At 39.7% G+C, this 22,175-nt stretch overlaps 1 pseudogene across 1 annotated transcript in view; it reads left to right on the top strand.

Moving 5' to 3' along the window:
• The window catches only part of LOC309811178 (TNF receptor-associated factor 1-like), an 89,535-nt pseudogene extending 68,200 nt beyond the window's left edge, over positions 1-21,335 (top strand). The window contains exons 3-4 of the transcript in view: positions 13,726-13,846; positions 20,111-21,335. The product of the transcript in view is annotated as a TNF receptor-associated factor 1-like (transcript). The remainder of the gene's footprint in view (positions 1-13,725; positions 13,847-20,110) is intronic.
• Positions 21,336-22,175: the final 840 nt, after the last annotated feature.

Genomic DNA, 22,175 nt, shown 5'->3' with positions numbered 1-22,175 from the left:
TAAGGTGGAAGCGAAAGTTACTCCGAGAAGAAGAGTGTGGACGTCTTTGTGAGGAAGGGGCGTCTGCTTCGGCTTCTCATTGCTATGGCTTCTCTTGTTGCTAAGCATGGGCTCTAGGCACGTGGGTTTCAGTAGTTGTGTCATGTGGGCTCAGTAACTGTGGCTTGTGGGCTTTAGAGAGCAGGTTCAGTAGTTGTGGCACACGGGGTTAAGTTGCTCCGTGGCATGTGGGATCTTCCCGGACCAAGGAACATACCCATGTCCCCAGCATTGGAAGGTAGATTCTTAACCACTGCACCACCAGGGAAGTCCTAACCACCCAATTTAAAAAACTTACTTTCTTCTTCAACTTTGTTTTTTAATTCTCTCTTTATGTCATCTTTTTCTTAGTCTTCTCTTTTTTCTTACCTTAAAGGGTACATTACTTTTAATTATTTCACTTATTTGTTGACTAAATAATTATTGTCTCCATATATGGTTATTGCTCACTGTTAAGTAAATGCTTTTTTCACAGAAAGGTGGTCTTAACTTGATTTTCACTTTCTCCTGGAAACTTTGCTCAAAACTTTAAAACTAGGATAGATTCTATTTTTATGTAACTTTAATACCATTGTAACATTTACTATATTATATTGAAATTACCTGTTTCCTTGTCTTTCTGAAACTTCACTAAGTGTAGGGACTGCATCTTGTTCATCACTGTATCCCCAATGTTTAGCTCAATTACCTCAAATATAGTAGGCATTTGGGAGATATTTGTTGAATTAATGAATGTTAAAATGCATAGATAACTTGTATTAGTGTAAGGCAGTTAAATATTTTAGTTCATTAGACTTACTATTATTATTATTTAGATCATTATAGGAAATGGTGAAAACTAAAAATTTTAAAGATCATCTCTTGTACTAATAATCTTTTTACTCTTTTACTGTAATTAGTGAAAATGAAACTTCTTGAATGTTTCAAGGAATGCCTTTAAACAATTTCATTAATACTTCTTTATAGTTTTCATTGCAGTTTTGTTAGCCCAACTTGTTTTAAACTTCTATAACTTTGCTTTTCAGCTCTTAATTCTAGTGTGTGTTTAGAATTTCAATATATTGCATGATTTTCTCCTCACTGGGAAGAATTTCATGAGAGAAAGGAGGCAGGCATTGTAGTATATGCTTCATACTGGGATAAAAGGGACAAAAAAAACCTGTGAGTGGTAAGATTTACATGCATGAAGTATTTATGCTAGAATGAAAAATCCTTCACACTATCACATATAATTATGATTATCTCTCCCAGATTATTTCTTGGCTTACAAAACAAAATGCTTTCCCAGGCTAAACTTCAAAGCAGGTAGTGACTTCAAAGACATAGAAACTTAGCACAGACAAAAAAAAAAAAAAAAAAAACAGAAAAGAAAAAAACAAAGCAAAACAAAAAGAGAGAAAGAAAGATGGTTCAGAGGTAAGAGAAATAACAAAAATCCTGGTTATCCTAAAACTAGCTTTTACAAGTTTTACTAAGAAAACTTTGAAAGTCAATTAAAATAATGTAACTTAATAATACATTGGAAAGGAGCATCAGATAATAATCACTCATGTTATGTTAATACTTTGTGATTTTCTTAAGAAACACAGCTAGCTTTATGTTCTTTTAATTTAAGAGTATGTAGAATTTAATGTTTACTTGGATTCTGAAATGGAGATGAAAGCATAATACAGTACACCACACTTAATAAACAACTATAAACATGGCCCAGATAAAGTAGTTTTGTATTGTCACTGGTAGAAATACCTTTTGAGGTGTCCAAAGGGATTTTTAAATGCATTAATTTAAGCAACTGAAATATTCATTTTTGATGTTAGCACTGTGAGCAGGTTGTCTCTTAAACATGCTTGATTAAAAAACAGTTTGGCTTAGCTCAGTCTTTTGCTCATCAAAGGGATAAAGCATTACTGGAGAGTTTCATGAAAAATCTTTTTAAATACCAAGAATACAATTAGCTATGTCACTAAAGTAATGTTTCCCAGTTCCCGTTATACTTATGTACATATACAATAACAGTAAAATAAAAGGAAGCCTGGGATATATTTAGATTTAGAATACAATAAAAGGAAAGTGGACAGGATACATTTTATAAAATTAACCCCTAAAGATTATCTTTATTTTACATGAATACATGCTCATTAAGGAACGTTTATCAAAAATAAACAAACAGGTCTTCCCTGGTGGTGCAGTGGTTAAGAATCAGCCTGCCAGTGCAGGAGATACAGGTTCAATCCCTGGTCCAGGAAGATCCCACATGCTATGGAGCAACTAAGCCCATGCACCACAGCTACTGAAGCCAGCTCACCTAGAGCCCACACTCCGCAACAAGAGAAGTCACTGCAATGAGAAGCCTGTGCACTGCGATGAAGAGTAATGCCTGCTCACCACAACTAGAGAAATCCTGCGCACAGCAATGAAGACCCAACACAGCCAAAATAAAAATAAATAAATAAATAAAATAAACAAACAAGGAGGAAAAAAACCCCCAAAATGCTCAGAGTTGCAATTTACATCCACACAACTACTGTTAACATTTTAGCAGATTTTCTTCAAACCATTCTTTTGTATACATTTATTGTTGATGTTATTTATTTTGAACTTCTGTTGTTGGTTATAAATAACAATCTTTTAATTAAGATAAAGAACATCTGGGCTTCCCTGGTGGTGCAGTGGATGGGAGTCCATCTGCCGATGCAGGGGACACGGGTTCGTGCCCAGGTCTGGGAAGATCCTACATGCCGCGGAGCGGCTGGGCCCGTGAGCCATGGCCGTTGAGCCTGTGTGTCCGGAGCCTGTGCTCCGCAACGGGAGAGGCCACAGCAGTGAGAGGCCCGCATACCAAAACAAAACAAAACAAAACAAAAAAAAAAACAGCAAGAGAATAAAAATAGAGGAAGAAATAATGAAAGGGAAGAGAAAAAATTTGCTTCAGGTACTTTCCAAATAATGAACATTGTTTTCTAACGACAGTCTGAAAAATGTACAATCAACGTACAGACCCAGAAGCTGTGAAACTACTGAACAATCAAGTCTGCAGAATTTAAATGCAGCACAATGTTATTTGGGCTTCTTTTCCATGGAATAAAGCAAAATAAAACAAAATTAAATTAAATTAAATGTGCCTCTTAAAATAAAATGCACATTTGAAAAACAATTGACTGATTCTACCTTATGTACGAGATGTCATACAGACATCATTTCAAAGTCCATAAATATTTATTAATCCACATAGCCTGACCCAAAGTAGACTCTAAAAATATTTTTTTGAGGAAATGAATAATATTTTTAACTGCAATAGACTGTGAAAATAATATAATTGTTGATCTGTATTCAAAAAGACCTTATAATATTGTTGGGAAGATAAGTCAACACATGAAAATGTGAAATGTGAAAATGAGAATATAGAGTAGTTCAGAGAAGGCAATGGCCACCAAGGCATGGAGCTGTAAGAAACAAGTCATGGAGAAAGAAGAGTTAAGAAGGATTAAGAGAGACTTAAAACTAAGTAACATTTATATTTTTTAGCTTCCTGACTTGAAGAGGTAGAGATATCAGTATGGGAACAATAGCAGGAGCAAAACTTGAGAGAAGATATGGGACGTGATGTGTCTAGAAAATAGTATGAAATTAGAAGACTAATGTAGGAATGATGCACTGAATGCTTAGGTCAAGGGATAGAGCTACAAGACAGCTCTCATGAGATAAACAGACATCAAATAAATACTTATAATGGTGATGAAATTTACAAAGCTGAACTTGTGTGCCAGGTTTCTATGAGTGTAATTGGCACATTAAACACACAGGACGAATGCATGTACAGACAATGTACCTTTATGTTGTCTCCCATTATCCCTTTAATGTGGTGGAAAGTGATCTTCTCCTGTTCCTATGAAAACACTGGTAGTGTCATTTTTCTCTTATGGTCACTTTATTTATTTATTTATTTTTCATTTAATTAATTAACTAATTTATTTTTGGCTGCACTGGGTCTTTGCTGCTGCACGCAGGCCCTCTCTAGCTGCAGCGAGTGGGGGCCACTCTTCGCTGTGGTGGGCAGGTTTCACATTGCAGTGGCTTCTCTTGTTGTAGAGCACAGGTTCTAGGAGCGTGGGCCTCAGCAGGTGTGGCACGCGGGCTCAGTTGTTGCAGCTTGCGGGCTCTAGAGAGCAGGCTCAGCAGTTGTGGTACACGGGCTCAGTTCCTCTGCAGCATGTGGGAACTTCCCAGACCAGGGATCGAGCCCATGACCCCTGCATTGGCAGGCGGACTCTCAACCACTGCGCCACCAAGGAAGCCCTTATGGTCATTTTAAATTGCAAATACTTTCCAAATCAGAGTGCTTGTCCCTTGTAATAATCAAAGTTTCCAAGTCCATTCAATGTACAAGCTATTCCCTTCCCCCATTTAGAATCTCTGCAGGGGGAGCAGCATCTTTGTTTTCTTTTCTCTTTGTCATTCAAATCCTTACCCTTTTACTCGTTCTTGTTTCTGACTCTTCTGAGGAAGGGAGGAGAGGGCAGGGGAACAGAAAAATTCTTATTTGACTGAGACTATCCTAACCCTACTTCTTGGTTTCTGGGTCTGGCCCATCTCTAAAGCTGACTCCATAGAGGATATTTTTGTGTGCTCTTAGTAGGGTCTCTCACTGGTGCTTTCCTTTCATGAGATGATATATTCTCTTCTTGCAGGTTGCATACACCTTCCTCATACCCTAAGTATGTCAGGATTCCTTTAGCTTCTCTCCGCTGAGGTCTTCTATCCCACCCCTGCCTCTAGATGACCTTGTGAGACAAGACCTAAGTCAACTCCACATCTGTTTTCTGTTGTGCATGTCTCACAGCTGATTTTGAGGGCCTTTACACAAGCTTTGCCTTTATAGATTCCGGGAGTGCAGGCTGCCACCAAAGCAGCCTCCTCTCCTTCATCTCATCTCTTAGCATATAGACCATCTCTTATCCCCTTTGTACTTTCTAGACAGTATGTAAGACACCAGTCTTCTATGCCTCTGTAACTGTAGGTGACAAATAGTGCGTCCTTTAAAAGGTCTCCTTGAAGCCTCTCACACTAGGTTTGAGATTGATGGAGAGACCTTCCCCATTGATGGACACTGGCCTCACTGCCCAGCTATTCCCAAGAAGTCATCTTCAAAAATTCTTTCTCTTAATATGAGTGAGAGCCTGAAGAGTCACAAAACAGATTTTGATATTTTTTTTTCTAAAAGTTTCCATCTTGGCTTGGCACCTCACTTTGGTATATTTTTAGGGTTCGGCTAAAACTTCCATGGTAAATCCTCTTCCAGAAGCATATAACAGGGTACCTAACATAGTCTGTGGGACCAGGCAGAATTCTCCTGAGGAAATGAAAAGAGCAATTTCATAGAATTCAGTAAAAGAGTAAAAGAGAAGATTACTCCACAGTGCTAGAGGCTTCCAGGAAGGTAAACGAAAGAAGCACTGAAAAGACCCCATTTTCTCTGGTAGCAAAAATGTTCCTGTGAAGAAATGGAGGAAAAAATCTAATTCTATGAGGTTGAAGAAAGGGGGGGGGGAGTAAGGAAATGGAGATCCCCAAGTGTAAGGAAATGGAGACCACAAAATCTGAAACTTCAGAAATCTTGAAGTGAAGAGAGGAAAGAGTTGGGAATTCTTTGTAAATGGGAGAAGCAGAAGACATTTAAGTGTTGTGAGAAGGAGTCAGTAAATAAAAAGGATACCAGAGAAAGAAGTGATGATCTAAAGAAAGATGGCTGAATAGGCTAAAATCTAGAGTTGAGGTAATGATTAGCCTTGGGCAGAAGAAATGCCTCTTAAGCAAGTACCAGGAGGAAAGACTCAATGCATATTTAGGGCAAATTTGAAGATTTGGCATTTGAAAGCTGAAGGATTTATTGCATGATGGCTTCTATTTTCTCTGCTTAATAGCCAAGTCATGGAATAGAGGACTTTTGGGGGGAATTGAGAAAAATAAAGAGAACTTGAATAACAAAAGATCTTAAATATACTTTTATATATAGATTTCACATTGTAGGAGAGACACGATTCAGAGGAAAAATATAAAACCTAGAAATATGGGGTTATTTTGATGAATAATTTTAATTAGTGCTTACTCTGCTCAAGAATCTGTGCTAAGCACTTTACAAACATACATCCAATTTCCATTGCTACTCCTAGACTACAGCTGGCTTGCCATCCACTTTTGCTCCTATAAATTATTCTCTATACAACAGCCAAGATGGGGCTTTTCAAAATACAAACCACGTCATGCCCCACTTAGGACCTAGCATGGCTTCTATGTGCCTAAAGAAAAGTCCTGCATTTTCTAGATCCTTCCCCACCTTCAACCTCACCTTTTCCTTTGCTGTGTGTGACATTGATTTGAAATTACTGTCAATAGATCTATATTCATTTAATTTAAATTTTCTAACAGGTTTTTTACAGGAATATGAAAAAGCTATTGATTTTTATTTTAGACAGTCTGCAAGTAGGTAATATTTCAAAACATCATTTAGGTTAAAATTTTTTTTTGCAATACACGTATAGAAGGAATGAACCAAAACAAACCAACTCTCCCCCAAACCTTGAATTCCTTTGCCATATAGCTTGACATTTTATTTTGGTTTCAGTAAGAAAAAGAAACTTTATAGAGTGTGATATTCTCCCTTCTACATAGGAATAGAAGAAACCAATACATGGCAGTGAGAATTATGGAAAAATGCCAACATCTAGTTTTCCATTTTCCTAATCATTCAAACTTCTCCTTAAGGTTCTATTTTGCTTTTATGCAGCTCTCAACCTGAGTGAATAAATATTGGGCATAACATCAAGATACATTTTCTGTTATTTGTCTAGTGGTGCTTTTCGTACCACTATATTTAACCTTATTCCATACTTAAATGAACCCATAAATTTGGGGTAACTTTACTTAGCCATTAACATTTTCTGTGGGGATAAAGCATGGCTCCTGAGGTTTTAGCATGGAAAAATTTTTTTCCTTTTCTTTCTTTCTTTTTCTTTAAACTCAGTTAAAAATAATTTGTCTGGACATTTTTAAGTCTTAAGATTACCAAAAACAAATAAAGAAGATAATAGAGACATTGGTTTGATTTCAGTGGTTATTTGTATTCTAGCAATTCAAAAATAAAAGTAAAACTGAAAATAATTCCTACTTAAAAATTCTGGGAGAAGACTATTAGAAGATGTTTATTAATTTAGTGTGATCTGTATGAACTGACACCTTTGGCTATTTTGAAAGTTTTGCAATGGGTCAAAAGATTTTCAATTCACATGTCTTAAAGGGAGTAGTAGAAAATATGAGGATATTTCAGTAACAAAAGTATCTCAAATTAATCTGTTTGAGACACTCTATGTACATTTTTTTATGATTTATGAGCTGCTACTCATTTTTATGAGTTTTTAAGAACTTTCTCTCACTAGCACTCCCTTAAAATATCCCAATAGTTTGTATAACTTTAGCAAATAATACTTCTGTAGTAATTGGCCAGGAAATAAATATCACTCGCAAGGGTCAGAAAATAAATCTTAATTCAACACAGTTAATAGCTTTCTTCTTTTAGTATATATACAGAGATTGATTTTGGCTTTGTTATGGGACATCTGCATCCGAGCATATAATTTGTTCTAACCAATCATTTTCCTACTCTATCTTAATAGCTTTCATGACCTCTACTCACTCAGTAGACTATAAGAGCAGTTACACTTGTCTTACTGATTTTATATTTGCTTTAGGGGAGACATAAAGGAATAGGAAGAACCAATAAAGATGGTTTAACCAAATGCTAACAGAGCAAATCTGATACATGATAGATGTAGGGCTACTAGTTTAGACAGTCATTTCATCTTCAGGAAGCTACTCTATGGTTTACTCAGAATGCCAGAGGAGATAGGCACCTTTACGCCCCTCTCATACTCTCCAGGTATGATTCCATGGTTTAGAACAGTGGTTCTTAAAATGTAGATGGGGACCAGCAGCATCAGCATCACCTGGAAACTTGTTAAAAGTGCAAATTCATGGGCACCCTCCCAGATTTGCTGATTCAAAACCCCAGAGGGTAGGTCCCAGTAACTTGTATTTTAACAAGGCCTCCAGGCACTTCCGTCCAGAATGTTGCACACAGCTCTGGCACAGTTACTAGCGGAGGGATTTCAGCTCCATGTAGAAAGACATGATGGATTTATTACATGTGGATGTATTCTGCCTCTTTCTTAGTGAGCCATGCCCTTCCTCTGGGTAGCATACGTGGAGGACATATGCATGCAGCCTTAGATGGGAGAAAAGGAATAGCCCCCCATCTTCTCTATGTGATCTATACAGTTAAGGATTTTTTGTTACATAAGACAGAAATTCCAACACAAACTGGCTCAAGTGAAAAAGAATATTTATTCACTAAATCACGGACGATCTAAGGATTAATGATAGTCATAGGTAGCATTTATTGAACACTGAGTATGTGTCAGGCACTGGTCTAATTGTTTTTCATGAATTAATTCATTAATACTCACAAAGACTCTTTGAAGATAGTAGCATATCTCCATTTTAGAGATGCAGAAACTGAAGCACAGTAAAGGACTGAGATTCAAACCAAGACAGTGGAGCTGGCTTAGGGCTGGCTTGACCAGAGGTCAAGTCATGACCCTGGAAATCTTTCTGCTCCCAAAGTTGAGCAGAAGTCCTGAGTCTGACTCACATCAGCTAAGAGTCATTGGCTTCTCTCTGAGCCAGTCTGAAATATGGCCAAAGGAATGAGAAGTACTGATTAGCTAGGAACAATCAGGGCCCATCCCCAGAGCTGAGAGTGGAGTGAGAAAATCAACTCTGATCACAGGGTACTGTTTTAAGTAAAGAGGGGAAATGGGTACTACAAAGGAGCAGAGAAGATCACCAGAGGCACTGCTTTATTACTCAAGACCTCTTTAGGTTCAAGTGGCATTAGCCTCAAGCAAACTAACTTTGACAAAGAAGCATTTATTGTGTCATATTGTTGAACCATGGGAAGGAGAGAGTTGCATGAGGACTTGAGGGACAACCACCAATGAGTTGTTGCCAAGACTCCCCCTTTTACATTTCCAGTTGGATTTTTTTTTTATGGACACTATCTATAATATCAAGCAATTTCATTCTCTGGTTCTGAGTTCAAAGATCCTAGAGAGGAGCTCATATTATCTAAGCTTTGATGAAGGGTCCAGCCTTGAGTGACTTAGCAGTGGCTGGATAGCTGAAGTAAAAAGAATAAGGGCTATCTTAAGGTGAGGCCATTGGATGCCTACTCAACAGCCATTCTCTTTTCTTCTCCTTTCAAGTCGAACTCTAATTTTGTTTAGATATCTACTTTCCTTTGCACAGTCCTATCCTTGAGGAGTGGTGGCTCCAAGCTCCAGCTCCAAATGTTGAATCACAATTGATAGAAGATAATCCATTGCAGATATTGTTTTAGGAATGAACATATAATCCAGTTCTGGCCAAGGAGATGCAAGGGGACTCTGCTGAAGTGTTTCTTAGATTGGTTTTCCTCACTGATAAAAAGAAATTTATGGGGTCTTAAAAATAAAACACACACACGCACAAACTTCTCTAGTTAGCATAAAAGACAACAGCTAAAAACAGAATAAAGGTACTTCTTGAAGTGATCTTGTTCACACCAGAGCTGGATTTTGCTTTTTTTTTTTTTTTTTTTTTTTTTTGCGGTACGTGGGCCTATCACTGCTGTGGCCTCTCCTGTTGTGGAGCACAGGCTCCAGACGCGCAGGCTCAGCGGCCATGGCTCACGGGCCCAGCCGCTCCGTGGCATGTGGGATCCTCCCGGTCCGGGGCACGAACCCGTGTCCCCTGCATCGGCAGACGGACTCTCAACCACTGCACCACCAGGGAAGCCCTGGCTTTTGCTTTTGATTTGATGACAATTTGTTTATGTCTCAGTTTCATAAATGGTTAGTCACTTCTTCGCCTTTATCTTGAAGTACCCACACATCACGTGTGTTTCCTTTTAAACTTGTATGAGAAAAATGAAATGACAGCTCTGTACGGTTGGCATTATTCATGTCTCTCTGACTCCACCCTCAACTTTCATTTTAGTAGAGTCTGGTACTGGTTGTGTGTTTCCCATAGGCAAATGCTGGATAGTTTCATTTTTGTTTTTTATAGAACTTTGTGACCTATGAATAGCTGTCTTCTAAGAATTAATAATTTGGACACACTGATTCAAGTGATCATTATAGCTGGACCATTCTAATGTGTCCCTATTTCACTTTTGCATAAAATAGCTCCTCTTTGTTTCTTTCTTCATGATTGATATAAAAGAAGCTAATTGAGAATGAGTGTGATGATATCAAAGAATACTTTTTCGGGCTTCCCTGGTGGTGCAGTGGTTGAGAGTCCGCCTGCCGATGCAGGGAACGCGGGTTCGTGCCCCGGTCCGGGAGGATCCCACGTGCCGCGGAGCCGCTGGGCCCGTGAGCCATGGCCGCTGAGCCTGCACATCCGGAGCCTGTGCTCCGCAACGGGAGAGGCCGCAACAGTGAGAGGCCTGCGTACCGCAAAAAAAAAAAAAAAAAAAAAAAAAAAAGAATACTTTTTCAACAACATGGGTATTATACAAATAAAGAGTAAATATGTGTCAAAGATTTATTTCCTCAATTAAGGAAGCAGGATGGTAAACTGCTACAAAAGGCATTTGAGGAACCGAGCATTGCTATGCACTGAACAAAAAATGTTGGATTTCTCAGTTAAATACAAACTTGGATAACATCATAAAGAGCAATAAAACCATATCCTTTGGTTATAATTTCCAATTTCCAGACATAAATTATTTGCATCTCTAGCAGACAAAATCCACAAGGTAAAATGTAACATTATAGAGTTTGGACTCTGATTGATAATAAAGAGTATGTGAAAGAAAAGTTCATTGCTCTAGAGATTTCAATAGTTCTTAGGTGAATCTATTAAACAGTGCTCCAGTGTGACATTGAAAGCACATGTAATCATCCTTCTACCTTATTTCCAAGATTTTCATATAGTTTAACAGCAATGATGCTACAATGTTGTTATGAAGATTAAATAAAATAATATACATGAAAATGCTTTATACCGTAAAGTCTTATAAAATGTAAAGTGAGTTTTTTGTAGGTTATTACTATAGTTATGCAATATTCCAAAGGCAAGCTTGACACTTGACATAAAGGAGTCAAGTTAGAGTTCGACTTTCATGGTTTTTTGTTTTTTTGTTTTTCTGTTTTTTGTTTTTTTAGATCCTAAAACAGAGACATCATTGGTGTCTCCAATGGCAGGATGAGAATGAATTTATATCAACTTGGACATGATATGCAGAAAAGATTAGAGGAATCACACATGTTTTTACTACCCCAAGGAGGAACATTGCATAATAAAATTGTGTTCATTTTGTTGCCCCAACTTGAAGATAATGTTCAGAAAAAACTACGAATGTCCTGCTTTATTAATTCAAGTACTGTGTTGAGCACTAACAAGGTACCCTGTGTGTCTTACTGTGGGGAGACTAAAGGGAATAAGATATTCCTTCTCCACAAGAATCCAGATTTAGCAGCAGAAACTACACAAAAATAACCAGTTGGAACCAAGAGGGAGGGATAATTATTTTGTTTCGAATAATGGCAACATGAAGCTTTGATTAATTTAACTACTGCTTATTTAATCATTTGTAAGTTGGAAGCAGCATTTCTTGTCTTTTACTGGTTACTATTCACACTGAACTGCATATGAAATTCTTTATTTCTCTGTCTTCATATTTTATATTTCATTTCATTTTTTTCTCTTTGTTCTCATAGCTTCAAATATAAAGCAACTGAAGAAAAATAGTAATTGCAAGAGATTCTCTGTAAAATTTTTGATTTTTTAAAATGAGTTTAATAAGTCTAATAAAAATGTTAATTTGTCTAATGCCCAATATTAAAAAGAAGAATACAGACCTGTGTTTGAAGAACCAAATGGAAATAATTTTATATCTCTAGATTTTTCCAGTGACTCTATAAAATTTCATGAGTTTAATAGTAAAAATTTTAGAAAAATAGTATTTTTTTTTACTACTATCCAGTAAGTTATTATTAACTTAGTTAAGCTAAACCAGAGATATAACCTACAAAAGAAAAGCAGGACTATTTCACTGAAAACAATAAGAAGAAAGGAGAAGACTACTTCTGAACTGCAGTGATTACTAAAATTAAAAATTTACCCTATCTGTTTCCTTTGTGTTTGTAAAACCCCCCTAAATATACCTTTCAATTTTTTTGTAGAAAATTATTTAGACTAATAATTACTTGATATTTCATCATAATTCATTCTAGTTTTTCAAGTACAATTTTGGAAAGGCCAAGAGCTGCCCAGAGGATGGAATGCATCTGTGATATTACTAAGCTCCATAAGCTTAATGAAAGGGAAACTCAAATACTGTATATAGTTTGCTACTGTTTGTTCCAGACAGATGTTTGTGTATTATCACTTTTTATACAGAAAAATCGTTATAGCAAACATGTGGTTTTATCTTTAGAATTAGGTTCAATCTAATAGCATTCCAAATAGTTCTGTTAAAAGACCTAGATGCTATCTGGGCTGGAATGGTAAAACCTAGAATTCCCATTCATCAATTCAATAATTTAGTTCCATATGCTAACCAGAGATGGTTGCCAAGAAATATTATCAAGTGAGCAAATAAACTGTGGCGGTCATATATATAGCCTGGTTCCATTCATAGCCAAACTGTAACAGAAGAGCTTACATGTATATACTGGTGTGGAATGGAAACCAATGTATTCTTTTCTCATTACTCATCTGAGTGGAAGCATATTTTTCTCTTTTCAGTGTTTGAATTCACAGCACTGGAAACAAACAAATAAATAATATAATATATATATAAATACATATTATTTTTCATGTGTGTATGTAAATGGATAAAAGGATAAGGGGTTGATAGATGAAAGGGGATTTTGACTTTGCTTTATATACATTTGTGTGTTGTTTGATTTTTTATAATGAACATATATAATCGCTTTTAAAATAAAGTAGAAAATCAAGACAAATAATTTAAAAAAGAAGAGATGAGTTATAAGTACTGACATGGAAAAATATATTTTACACGATAAAAGCAAGTTACAGAATAACACGGTATTATCCTACTTATATTAGAAAAAGAAAAGCAAACTGTTGAGAGTGATGTTGAAGAGAGACTTTCACTTTTTCCTCTACATACTTCTGTGTTGAACTTTATTTAGTAAGTATATATTTATACATTATTTGTGTTATTTATGAAAAAATAATTTTCTTTTGCTGAGGATCATCTGTTTGTTTTCTTTCTGCTAAAGAATGAGTCCTAAAGAAAGGCTTGAGGAACTTCTTAATATGTAGTCAATGATCAAATAGGAAAAAATCTGTTTCTTTTTGTTTAAGAGTCTCATTAATAAAAAGAGTCACTTGCAAACTTTTCAGAAATAATTTTTGGTATTTTTTCTCAATCTCCCTAAGAAATTCAGTCCTTTATTTCAATATTAATTTTTTCCTGCTTAATAGCTCTAGTGAGATCTTTTAAACAGTTTGATGTTTAAAATATTCTCTCTTTATTCTTAATAGGGATATCTTGTGTATTTTAATCTGGTCCAGTAATTTTGCTTTCTCTTTCATAGAGTTTGCACTTGTACCCCTCAGATGTCTGTTTATTTTTTCCTTTGTGCTCATATTAGTGGAACTGCCATCTTTCTTGCTGATGATGTGTACCTGAAGGGAGAGATGACAACTCAGATCCGAGCTGATACACCTCTTGGTAAAGGTAATGTGTGTTGGAGGGTGACCACAAAAGGAGAAGAGCGTCTGGTATTGCATTTTGTAACCTGCCCACCCTCATCCTGCGCCAAACACTGCTTTTTTCTGGAGGCTGTCTCTCCTTGTACTTACCCAGTAGGGGCTTGATGATGGAAAGCCACTCAGTCCTTCTGCACTAGGCAGTTAGTCTATTCTTCCTACCTAACTTGGGGCCAATGGTGCCCAGATGAACTACCACCTGTTGCAGGTGCTTGACTGGAACTTAGGTTTTCTGTCCACTCCCACGAACCCAGTAGGGCAGAGGAGGCACTGAGCCAGCCAGTAAAATGTGAAGAGAGGAAAGTATAGAACTAGAAAGATTTCCTCTAGGTTTTGTGGGACTTGACCCACCTTCTGGTCTCCAAGGACTTTTCACAGTCTGTGATGTAGATTCTGGGATCCCTCAAAATTCTTTTTTACCTTTGTGGCATCTCCAGGTTTGGGCTCAGGGGAAAGATTGAAAAATCATGCTTGTTCATGATCCGATCCTGACCACTATACCAAGCTCTAGCCTGGAATGTACCTGCCTCCCAAATCTCCTCCCTTACATCTAGCTTAATGCTTCTTGTACTTTAGTTCCTTTCCCCAGGGAAGCATGATGCACAGATTAATATATATTTCCTTATACTTGTCTATATAGTGCTGACCATTGAGACTGTATAAGGATTTCTTCAGTAACTGGCCATCTCCCTAGATGTAAGGTCCGTGAGAGCAAGAAATATGTCTGTTTTGCTTGTTTACAGCTCTATCTATGATATCTATCACAGTGCGTAGACAATAGGTGAGACTCCATGAATATTTTTCAGAGGAAAAGTAAAGGGAAGAAGGAACAAAGATCTATTTTTGTTAAAATGGAACATAATGCATACCTATTCAAGAACAATCTACTTCTGAATTAGTCATGTCTGTAATATATAAAAAGTATGGAACCACAGACTGGCTTTATCCTGGATGCTAAATAACACTTGGCCTTCTCATTTTATTAATATCTTGTTATAGACCAAAAGTAGATGAGTTTTTTGGAAAAGAAACATAATATGTTACAACATCAAATAAAAATTAATTTTGTATTACCCATTGAGAATGAGTAATAAAGTGTTAAACATGTTTAAAACTATTATGAATGAGTCTGCAAAATTCCTAGGATGTAAAGAATTGTTTACTTAAATGTCTGAAAATGCATGTGAAAAATTAGCAAAACATTAAGCTTTCTTTGCTGAAAAAATGACCACGGTAAATTAGTGAAGTTTAAATAGTAGAGCAAAAAAGAAAAGAAAAGAAATGTTGGGTACACTTTCAAGATTCTCCTTCTAAACACTTTGACAGGTAAATAAGTTCTCCTATCTGTTCTAACATATAAATGAATTACTCAGACCACTGTCTACGTGTTTCCTGACCTGATAGTTCAGTTCCAGACACATTTCTCAGGTTCTCAGATGCTATTAGTTCATAAGCCTTTTTAAATAACAGACAATGTCAGGATATAAAATGAAGTTACAAGTTCAGACTTTTTTTCTTCTGGGGCATCAGGCTATGATAGAAACATTTGATGCTTGCATGTTACTCTCTTATTTAATCCACTCTTCCCTTTCTGGTACAATCATTTAATCTCGGATACATGAATGGACAAGACATCTCCCTCTCAACTCCCCCTCCCATATCTATCAAATTCTCCAGGGTTGTCATCTTCCTTTGTGACCTACAGTTAGAGGGTGAAGTCAGTTGGTTTACAATGAAGCAAACAAGAAACTTTATCTACAGAATCTCTGCTTTCCTCAGTATGGTTGTCTTTCACAACACAGTTTCTATTCAGCGCCAATTTGCTTTATTCTTCTTGCCTGTCATGGAGCCAACTTTCACTCCTTCATGTAAAATGCATACTTGTGGAAGTTATCAGCTACCAATTGAGGGAGTTCCAAGTGCTAGGGAGGAAAACAAAACAAAGTTCTCCAGGACACAAGGCTTACACTGATAAGTGTAAAGCACCAAATTAAGGCTAACTCACCTAACTTCAGAGCATGACTCAGAGACACAGATCGTGAGTCATGGGCTTTCATTGAGATAAGGCTGGCAATACACATAGAAAAGATCAGTGTATGCAAAAACAGGCTGAAAAAACGTATAACTCCATCATGAACAGACCAGCTTGTTGCAAAGATGTATATCATGACTAGGACTGTCATATTAATAAAGGTTAGTAGCATCTGTGAAGAAATCAGTGTTTCCAGTGCCCCAGATCAGAGTGCACTGAGGAATAGACGTTCTGTTTATACTGAGCTTGTCACTATGACTGTGAATATTTCCAGTATAAGGAGGAGTTTTGGTAATACTTAGTAGAACAAATAAGGCACTTGAAGACGGGCCATGAGGAGAGAGGTAAAAGCAGGGCTCTTTATGCCAAGTCGTCTGTGCTCCTGGGCTCATTCTCACTATCTTCCCTGCCATCTGACTGGCCCAAGTCTATGGTTATGACTCCCTCCCTCCCCCACTTCGTGTGTTCTGCCAGCTTTTTGGTATGAAACTCTATTTTCCAATTCCTCTCTTTGTCATGCTATGGACCATATTGCTTTTTTCCACCCTTGGATTCATTTTCTGCCAACAGTGCTAGGGATGTTACTAGAAATTTAGGTTACTCTGGAGTTTTATCTCCGGCTTTGTTTATTCCTTGTCTGCCACTTCCTCCACCCTCAACCATATACCAATACATGAACACAAAGATTCTTCACTCTATTTTCTGACTCTATGAGGTATGTTAACCTCTCAGCCAGAATCAGTAGTGGATTTATTATAGATCTTACAGACAGAATCTACTGCGAGATGAAATGGACTGAAGGACTTTGATTCCTAGGTAAATGGGAAATAACATATAGATTCAGAGATCTGGAAACAGTTGAATGTGATAATTGGACATAGAGGTAAACAAGAGAAGTGGTTTTTTGTTTTTTTAAGAGAAGAGTGTCAGATGAGTGAGGATAATGCTTACACAAGTGAGGTAACAGCAAGACCACACAGAGGATGGCACTAGAGAGTGAGAGGGGATTTTATGCTGTGGAAGACCGTAAGAACACTAGTCTGAATTTTTGGTAGAAAAACACAGAAGACGAGAGATCAATGGTTATTTTTAGTTCATGCTTCTCCATTCACTAAATTACTGTATCTGTGAACAGGGCAGATCCCAGACTGTATAGGAGAGCTTCTGAATTCAAGCAAATCTGGTTTTGGGTCCCAGCTGTACTGGATACTGGTATGTGCATTTGGGCAAGTACAAACCCTCTTGGAGCCTTTGTAAAGCAGATGTAATACTTGTATCTGCTTCTTTGGAATAGTTGTTGTTGCTCACTGTCTGTTTCTACCTCCTAAACTCCTTCCCATCAAGATTTTGCCCCCATCATGCCATCCATCCTTGCTCTGGTCACCAGTAACATTCATGCTGCTAAATGCATGTATGGTCAGTTCTCAGGACACATTTTACTTAACATGTCAGCTGCATTTGGCAGAGTTAAGGCTTCCTTCTTTCTCGATACACTTTTTTCTCTTGGCTTGGAGGACACCACGCTCTCCTGGTTTTCCTCCCATGCCACTGGTTGCTGCTTCTTGGTTTCCTCTTACTGGTTTGTCTTTTTCTGCCTGAACTTTCAATGTTGAAGTGCCACAGAGTTTAGTTCTTTTTCTTCTTCTCCATATGCATTCCCTCCCTTAGTGATCTCAAGCAGTCTTGTGGATTTAAACTCTATGTATATGTCATAAGTCTCCCAAGTTTATGTCTTTAGCCCAGACCTCTGAACTTTAGACTTGTGTACCAAATTGCCTACTGAAAACCTCCATTTGGGTGGCTAATGGGGATCTCAAACTTCACATGTCCAAAATGGAACTTCTGGTCTTCTCTCCTTCAGCTCCTCCTCCTGCAGTCTTCCCCCTATCACTTGATGATGATCCCAGGCCTACATTTTTGGAGTCAACCTTTTTCTTGCTCTTTCTCTCATATCCCACATCTGATCCATCAGCCAATCCTGTTGGCTCTACTTTCAAAATATATCTGATCATTTCTTCCTATTTCCTGTGGTCTTCCCCCAGCCCCAAATGCAACATCTTCACCTAGATTATTGCCATAGTTTTCTAACTGGACTCCCACTAGCCTCCCTGTTCTACTTGAACATGCCAAACATGTCCCCATCTTAGTGCCTTGGAACTGGTTGTTCACTTCACTAAGAATAGTCTTTTCTTCAGATATTCTCATGGCCAACAAAATTTACCCTTAAACTGTTGAGGATTGTTGTATTACAGACTCAGTGTGGCTTACCCTGATCATCTCATTTAAAATTGCAACCTGCCTCACCTCTGGCACTCTTACTCCTCCCCTTAAGCTGCTCTATTTTCCCATAGTAACCATCACTCTAAAAAAAACTATATAATTTGTTTACTTATTATGATTACTGTTTATTACTTAACTTCTCCTGGTAGAAGATAAGCTTAAATAGGGCAGGGAGTTTTATCTGTTTGCTTCACTGCTGTATCCCAAGCACCTAGGAAAGGTGCACCTACTGACAGACAGTAGGGATTTAATAAATATTTGTTAACTTAAATAAAATTATCTATTGGTTTTAGAGGGTTTTGAAGGTTAAACAATATACTCTGGACCTTACATCAATACAGTACTTGGCCAATAGGGCTACAAAGAATGACAGCTATGAGCAAATATGTAGGATAAAAAAATTCTCCTGTCTTCAGTCTTCCCTTTCCCACTCCCTTTCATTCAATATGGTCTTTAATTTTTCTTTTTTAAGACCCCAATAACCAGAAAATCCATGGAAAGAGTCCAATAAATTTAATCTTTGAAGCATTTGTATAAAGTAGATCTGTAAATTTGTTGATTATTTGATAACTTATGTCATATTCCCAAAGATTTCCATTTTGAAAGATGAAAGTAATCTTTAGTCAAAGGAATACATCTGAGATTGGATTTTGGGGCTTCAGTGAACTGAATGAAAAAGGTATTCTAGGGATAGGGAAATTTTTATGATACATCTAAATCATATTACATAGTGGGGCGGTTGTTTCATCAAAGGTTAAGGGTGACCTAATATATTAAAAAATCTTTAAAGAAAATTAGTCCAAAAAAAGTCCATGATTATAAATACTTCATTTGTCAGAAAATAGTTTGATGAAATTCAGTCCACATTGACTAAACAGGTTGATGTTTTGACATCTTTCCTTACAATACAGAGCAAATTCACTTCCATTTTTTCAAAAGTAGGATGATATATTTGGAAGTAACTGATCAATTTTCAAAGAATTTCTCCCCTGTGAATAATTATCTTCACTGTCTTCACTGGCTCTAATAATTATCTTCACTGGCTCTAATTCATTTTACTTAATTTTACACTATATAAATAAAGATTTTAAATGCAGCTTAAAATGATGGATACAAAAGATAAGCATTGTATATGCCCATTGAGATCACTATATTATTGATTCATTATTGAACATTCCTTGAGTTTTATTATATTATAAGTAGTGTATTAGAGGAGTAATATACAGCCCAGGGCCTCAGGTAGACATAGAGAAAATTAAGATAAAATGTAAAGATGCCACCAAGGGTCCTTGCGCCACCGGAAGCTCCCGCGGGGCTGCTGGGGGGCGGCAGCGGCACCAAGATGGGGTAACAGAGACCCGCTGTGCGAAAGTGACCTTTACCTAAGATACTCTGGGCAGAGTTAATATGCATGGAACTTGCATTTTTGGACCTGACTCCAGAACCCTGGGGATTTCCACTGGGGCGGTGAACACCCACACTGAGAATCCTAGGCTGCTCCGAGGTTGCAGGGAACATAGACAAGTCACTCACTGGGGGTCTCTCTGCCCCTGTCCCCCGGGCAGGAGGTGGAGGAAGCCAGCGTCAGCCTGAGGTCCTCCGACAGGGGAAACTCTAACTGTAGTTCCTGAAAGTCCGTGACATAGTTCCTTTTTCTCTCTGACTTGCTCTCCTCCTCCCTCTTGCTCAAAAGAATGACTGGCCACTCCTAGAGCCTGCAGTCACCATCCAGGGGATTTTTTTTCACCACAAAGGGTAATTCCTGTCTCACCCCTGCTGTGATGTTGAACCACACAAGCCAGCGAGAAGGTAAAATCATCAGATTCCTGCTCATCAGGGAGGGTGGCCAGGCCAGAACTCACCTCTTCTCCCAGCACAGACTCCGTGCAGCTGGTCCCCTCCCCAGAGGAGCTTGAACAGGGGCCCCCGATGAGAAGGAGTTCCCTTTGGGTGCCCCCACCGCTGCCAGGACCCACCAGAGCCCAGGCCCCTCTGCTGCGTCGTCTGTCTCTCTGAGAACGTGAGGAATGGCGAGGATTGGATCTGTCCCAAATGTAAAGGGGGTGACTCCCCATCCAAGAGGCCAGGAAGCCTTCTGTCTCAGAAGCAGGATCAGCCCAAGGTGGCTGAAGCTGGAGTGGGTGCCCCTTTGCTGGTGTAGGCTACTCCTTCAAGGGGAGCCCAAAGTTCATGCAGGAGCATGAGGTCACCACCCAGGCCACACACCCGAACCTCCTGTTGGGGTTCGTGAAACCCAGCTGGGCTCTGGCCTGGGGTCTGGGCCCATGGCCCTGGAGTGGAATCTGTCAGACCTGCAGGTGCAGGGGCCTGTGGAGGCGGCTGGGGACCTAGAGGTGGACTGCTACCGGGCCCCCTGCTCCCAGAGCTAGGAGGAGCTGGCCCTGCAGCACTTCATGAAGGAGAAGCTCCTGACTGAGCTGGAGGGGAAGCTGTGTGTGTTTGAGAACATTGTCACTGTCCTCAACAAGAAGGTGGAGGCCTCCCACCTGGCCCTGGCCACCTCCATCCACCAGAGCCGACTGGACCATGAGCACATCCTGCGCTTGGAACGGAGGGCGGTGGAGCTGCAGCAGACCCTGGACCAGAAAGGCCAGGCCCTGGGCAAGCTGGAGCAGAGCTCCCGCCTCCTGGAAGAGGCCTCCTATGATGGCACCTTCCTATGGAAGGTCACCAGTGCCACCAGGCGGTGCCATGAGTCAGCCTGTGGCAGGACCATGAGTCAGCCTGTGGCAGGACCATCAGCCTCTTCTCCCCGGCTTCCTACACTGCCAAGTACGGATACAAGTTGTGTCTGTGGCTCTACCTGAATGGGGACGGGACAGGGAAGAGGACCCACCTGTCCCTCTTCATCGTGATCATGAGAGGGGAGTATGATGCTCTGCTGCCATGGCCTTTCCGGAACAAGGTCACTTTCATGCTGCTTGACCAGAACAACCATGAGCATGCCATCGATGCCTTCCGGCCCGACCTGAACTCAGCATCCTTCCAGCGGCCCCTGAGTGAAACCAGTGTGGCCAGTGGCTGCCCACTCTTCTTTCCCCTCAACAAGCTGCAGTCGCCCAAGCATGCCTACATGAAGGACGACACCATGTTCCTCAAGTGCATCATGGAGACAAATGCTTAGGGCAGGAGGGGCCAAGCAAGCTGCACGTGGGTCCCAAGGGAGCTCCCTCTCAGACGGGGGTTCAGCAAGATGACTGAGGTCTTGCCCTTGGTACCCAAGATCCCAAGGCACAATGATGGGCCAGGGCTGGCATGGTGTGCACCGAGCAGACAGATTGACAGTGGCTAGCCATCAGCTTAGTGTGGCAGGACCTTGGAATGGGCCTGCAAAGGCAGAGGGTCCCAAAGCCGGTGGTGAAGGACTGATCCCCCTGCACTGACCATGCAGCACTGGGGTCCTGAGAGCCACCCTGGCCCTGAATGTTGAGATGGACTCCGGCCAAGATGGGGAGGGTGTGGGGACCAGGCTGGGGCGTGGATGGGGAGCTGGAGATGCGGGACCTCAGCAAAGAACCTTTGGGGATGGGAAGACCTCTGCAGGCCACCATGGAGAGTGAGCTTGCTCTCGTCCTGCTTGGGATCAGAACCAGGACCAAGGGGTGGAAGTGACAGGGTGCCAGTGCGAATTCAATCTGTCCCAGCCTGGACCGAGTTCCCTAGCACTGGAGGTGAACAAGCAAAATCAGGGGGCTACGCTGGGGGGAGGGCATCAAATGGGGGGAAGGATGGTTTTGAAGACCTTCAAGCTTCCTTCCAGCCCAGAAAGTCTCTGACTCTAGGCCTCCTGGGCCAGATGAGGCCCATTGCTGCAGGGGGTCTGGAAACATTCAGGAGCCCAATGCCCTCCAGTTTCCTGACTCACCTTCAGTACCGCCAGGTGGGCTGAGCTGATCCACACAGCACCTGCCACCCTGGGCCTGGCAGTCCACTTGCCCTCTATGCAGAGCCACGCAGAGACCCT

Source organism: Mesoplodon mirus (assembly GCF_964341445.2).
Source record: "Mesoplodon mirus genome assembly, chromosome: 10".
Lineage (NCBI taxonomy): Eukaryota > Metazoa > Chordata > Mammalia > Artiodactyla > Ziphiidae > Mesoplodon > Mesoplodon mirus.
Note: the sequence above shows the minus strand (reverse complement) of the source record. Positions and strands in the feature narration are given on the sequence as shown.